General features: G+C 32.1%; 1 pseudogene; it reads right to left on the bottom strand.

Annotated features, from left to right (window-relative positions):
- Positions 1-1,167: 1,167 nt before the first annotated feature.
- On the bottom strand, positions 1,168-1,264 carry LOC138815470 (U6 spliceosomal RNA; annotated as a pseudogene).
- Positions 1,265-5,193: the final 3,929 nt, after the last annotated feature.

Genomic DNA, 5,193 nt, shown 5'->3' with positions numbered 1-5,193 from the left:
GGGAGTCCTCTACCGCTTGAGACACAGTAACACTTCCCCAAACTAAAGGACTCTTGACACCCTTATATCTTGCTGTTGAGAATTGAGATAGCAAATATACGCTGGATCGCCTTCTGTTGAACTATTATATAAATCCAGGCCTGAAGAACAACATAGAAGAAACTGTATTTGATATTGCCAAAAGGATAAGTATGTATCACTACCTCTATGAAGTTGTGAAAGGCTGTACAAATTGTTCACCGAAGTCCTAATGGTTGGGTTAAGTTTCTTAAATTTCAAAAATGCAAGTCCATCTTTTGTGTCCCTACAAAATATTTTCACAATCCAAATAAAAGCAATATCTTTTTTTTTTTGGTCGGTCATGGGGCTTGAACTCTGGGCCTGGAGCTATCCCTGTGATCTTCAGCTCAAGGTGAGCCCTCTACCACTTGAGACACAGCTCCACTTCCAGTTTTCTAGTGGTTTATTTGAGATAAGAGTACCACAGACTTTCCTTCCCAGACTGGCTTTGAACCATGATCCTCAGATCTCAGTCTCCTGTTTAGCTAGGATTGTAGGCATGAACCACCAGTGCCCGGCAGCACCAAAATTTTACTGTAAAAATTCATGGATTCCGCAGAATTCTTCCAAGTGAATTGCCTGCCTTGGATGGAAAAATATATTCAATAGTTTTTGTAAACATGTATAATAACTTCTTCAGAGTTTGTGATTTTTTAATAAGAAATAATTTTAATTTACCTGTTGAAATGAGTAGTACAGAAACTAAAATATTTCTGGTGCTTGTCTGAAAAAGTATATTTTAAAATATTCTATATTCTATGTTTGCATAATGTTCATAATTTATTTTCTCCTAGATATACTTTGAATTCTATATTATTTTATAATATATAGGATCATTAATGTGTCCTTTTGGATTGTATTCCATATAGAAACATTTTGAGTCCTTTTTTTCTAGGTCTTAATATTATTTTTCTTTGGGATAAAATGACAATGTTGTCTATTTTGAAAAGTTTTGTAAAGTTTATGCTATGTAAACACCTTTTTGAGGTGATTTAATACACTGATGTCAAACTTAATTTAATTATATGAATTACGGGTATTGTTACACTTGTAATTTTGCCATCAACTTTCTAATCACTTTTTTTCATTTCTTGCATGTGAAGAATGAAAAATATGGAATACTTCTCAAATTTTCATATTGTACTTGTGCAAGTGCCATGTTAATCTCTGTATTGTAATTTGAGTATACTTGCTGCTGAAGCATGTAGTATCCTCTAAATTTAATAGTTAATGATGCAATCTTTATACAGGCTTATATCTATGGGTGCATACTTGTAACAAGGAAACCTTATTGTTCCTAACAATGCTATTGATCTTATTTCCCTAAAATTCTGTGAATAGTGGAAATAATTATATTGATCAGTCGATTGCTCACATTTCCAAACTTTTTTTGCCAATGAGTATCTTAAATATTTTTATTTGGAATTTGATCATACTCTCTATTATTTATAGTTTGGTCCAAATGTGATGGTTTCTCTAGTACTTATTTATCCAGCTTTGTGGACCTAATGGAGTCAAACTAAGCGTTGCTTAAGAGCTACTTCTAAAATTCTTCAGCTGACATTTTCCCAAATGAAGTTTTACTGGAACAAATGTCTACCTGAGCCTTTACCCTTCTTCCATGTGGGAAGAGACCAACCAGAATACCTTACCATGACAGCAAAGATTTTCTTACTAGAACAAAACTAATCTTGGTTATAAGGGATCATAGAGAGATGAACAGTTCAAACAGAACTGTTCAGACGAGAAGGTATTTTATCAAAATATAATTGTTTATTATACATTCCATTTAAAAGTAGCTAAAGCCAAGAAGGTGAAAAAATTGTTCGTATGCATGATTACTTAATGTCCTGACCTGTCTCTAAGTTCCTGGCAGGAACTTACACTACTGCCTTTTTTTCACCAAATATTTTCATAGTTGCAGGAGAAGTGCATATGTTTCTCCTCATTATTAGGCATTAAATTGATAATGTTTTAATCACAGTCTTTTCTCTTGCCTCCATGCTGTAAATCTACAAATGATAAAGCTTTAGTTCTAACTCTATCAAACACTGAAGTAGAGATAATGGAATCATACTTTAAAACAGAGTTGCCTTTGATACAGTAACTACAACAGAACAATACAAAACGTGTGTCTTTTAATCATATTATATATAGTTATATATTTTATATTTTTATGTGCTGATTTTATATTTCACACAATGAAACTTACTAGAATTAGTTGATAATTTGACAAATAAATTGATATTTATTTACTCCAATAAATAGAATTGGAATATAAATATTTAGGTTTCAAATATATATTAGACTAGGAAACGTATCAATGCAATCTTTTTAGTATAAACTTGTGATACATTATAACTGTTCTTGGTCTTCTGAATCCACATGAGAAAAAAACAATGTTTTCCTCTAATCTGTAATGGATTTTACTCTGCTGCTCTGTTTATTGTTTTAACTCGCTTGTCCCAAACTGTTTTTGTCCATATTTCTGAAGCATTCTTACTGATTATGCCCAAATTTTGCTAAGATGTCTAAAAAATATTATTCTTCTGCAGTACCCATGGGTCCTAAGATCCCAAGGCCCAGTTACCTGCATCATCAGATAACAGGGGCAAGAGTTTTCACCAAGGCCCATGAAACATATCAACACAAAGTAATTGAAGATCCATCTCAATTTCGCATTTCCTATATTTCAGGGCCCCAATTCCTTGAGATGCAGGAATTAGCAGTAAGCAATTGTGAAATGCAAGGCAACTTAAAATGAAGGATGAGATCACAAAATTTGAGAGAAAGTACTGTAATTCAAACATTCAACTTACAGATGACCAGCCCATATGAGTGAACAAGTTCACAAAGTGTCATAAGATTATTTTTAATACCCCTCACCTATGATTAACGAAAGATTTTAGTCCAACATAAGTGGGCAAAAAAATAGTTCCTAGAAGGATAGATCTATAATTGTTTTACCAAAGCCCGAAAACTTGACTTAGAGGTCAAATGTAATTCAGAAAAACATTTGAATCACTAAGGACTGCTTCAAAACACTGGCACTTCAGTACAACATGGTTCTGTGGTATAAAAATATCAGTCTCAAACCAATGATAATCTACATTTAATCTCCTGAAAGTATATTCCTTTTCAAATAAACTTTTTAAAATCACTTTCGCCAAAATAACATTTGACAAGTTGATGATACTTAGTGACAATACAAGTTTTTCAAGTGTAGGGAGCAAGTTACAATAGAGTTGAATTATTTACAGAGCACTAATGCCAAACATGTTCAACCATTCATTAAAATGTAGAAATAGTACCAGCCACAATTTTTGTTTTTCAGTATGGGCCTTTCAGAAATGTGTTTAATATGTCAGCCTCCTAAATTTCAAACCCAAATGTTAGCTAATAAATTTCATCATTTAATAAGGTGAATTTTAAACAATCACAAATAGTTGCCTTATCATATGTTATTTTATGTTTTCCCTCTGTCTAACATAGTAAGAAATATGACTTTAAGTCTTGAATATGGGTACTAATCAGAGATATTACAAACATAATATCTGTCTTCTATTTCTATCATATTCCTATTTAGGAATAAATTTTAATTTTCTTCTTTTTTCAAAACTTATAGGTAGTATAAAATATTATTCCATGTAAAATAAAAGAATCACAACATTGTACAAAGCCATTTATAAAAATGCAGTTAGTAATACATTCTAAGCCATTTTTTAACTTTCTTTTTGACTAAATAATCTTTCAAACGGTTGAGAAAAAATCATGTTTAGGTGCTTCCCGTCTCCAGTCTCGCAAATTGTTGCTGCAGATGAATGAATTATGGAAATATAAGCTGACATCATTTCAAGAATATGCAGGATTGAAACTCCATGGAATGTATATAATCCTTTCAAAGTATTAATAGTTTAACAGAATGACTATCAGGAAGTTGAAACCAAAGAGGAATTATAGTAAAGACATAGAATGAATGAAAAATGAACAAGGAGCAAATACAGCTAGAATACTGAATGTACACATATGATGAAGGAAGTGGTAAATTGGAAATAAATCTTGGAGAAAGGGTTGGTTGAGAACGATAGAAGGAGTGACTCTGATCTAGGAGCATTGGACAATTAGATGGATATATTTAATTGTAACACAATTGCACAAACTTTTAAAATTCAGTTAAAAAACACAACTAGAAACAAAAACACACAAAAATCACAACCAAACAGCAATCTCTAGAGAGTATGAATATGACCACTCAAAATTTTAATCAGTTAATGAAGGGCAGTCATGGGAAAAGCAAAGAAAGCTGTTCAAAGAGGGAAGTTTGGGATAGGGGAGAAATTTGAACAGAATTAAATAGATTGTCTAAGGTTATAAATCACCTATATCTGCTGTATACAGTATCTTACTTCTATGAGTTTTCTGTCTGAACTGGATAATCCAGTCCTGAGACACACTTGGTAGCTTGTGAGGTAGAATGGAAGAAACAAGATCAAGAACCCATTACTCCACTGGAGAGAAAACAATCCTCTATATTTTCTCTAATCTCTCTTCACTACTCATTCTTCATACTTTTAAGTCAATTGATTTTGAATTATATTTTTTCTTCTTTCTTCTGTCAAAGTAATTGGTCAAAGTAATTTCATTAAATATTATTTGCCATTTTCTTCTTTCATGCTGTTTAATTGGCCAAGTGAGTCCATAAAACTTCCCTCTTGTATTTGGTTGCCATGAAAGAACATCTATGTTAATAAGGAGAAATCTAATGTAAAACTTTGTCTCCAGAAAACAGTCTAAGAGCCTGTGATCACAAATATTTGGCTATATATTTTTTTCTTTTACCTTGAAAGACTTCTTGTGTCTAAAGTGCCCACAAAAATAAGTACTCCATCACTTGTTGGTTCAATCAGAATTGTCTAACCTCAAAGATATATTTTGCTAAGAAGATGCTTAGAAAAAACCAAAAAATACTGCTCTTTTTATTTTCTCTCTTAAGATTCTCCTTAGATACCATATCAGGAACAGTGAAGTTATTCTATGCAAAATTATTTTAATATATTATTTTTCTCTTGGTCTTGCATTTGTTCACCAAGATGTATGGAGGAGAATAGAGTTAAATCACCCATACCTTGGAAG

The sequence above is a fragment of the Dipodomys merriami genome, unplaced genomic scaffold (assembly GCF_024711535.1).
Source record: "Dipodomys merriami isolate MVZ:Mamm:240054 unplaced genomic scaffold, mDipMer1.0.p SCAF_641, whole genome shotgun sequence".
Classification (NCBI taxonomy): domain Eukaryota; kingdom Metazoa; phylum Chordata; class Mammalia; order Rodentia; family Heteromyidae; genus Dipodomys; species Dipodomys merriami.
Note: the sequence above shows the minus strand (reverse complement) of the source record. Positions and strands in the feature narration are given on the sequence as shown.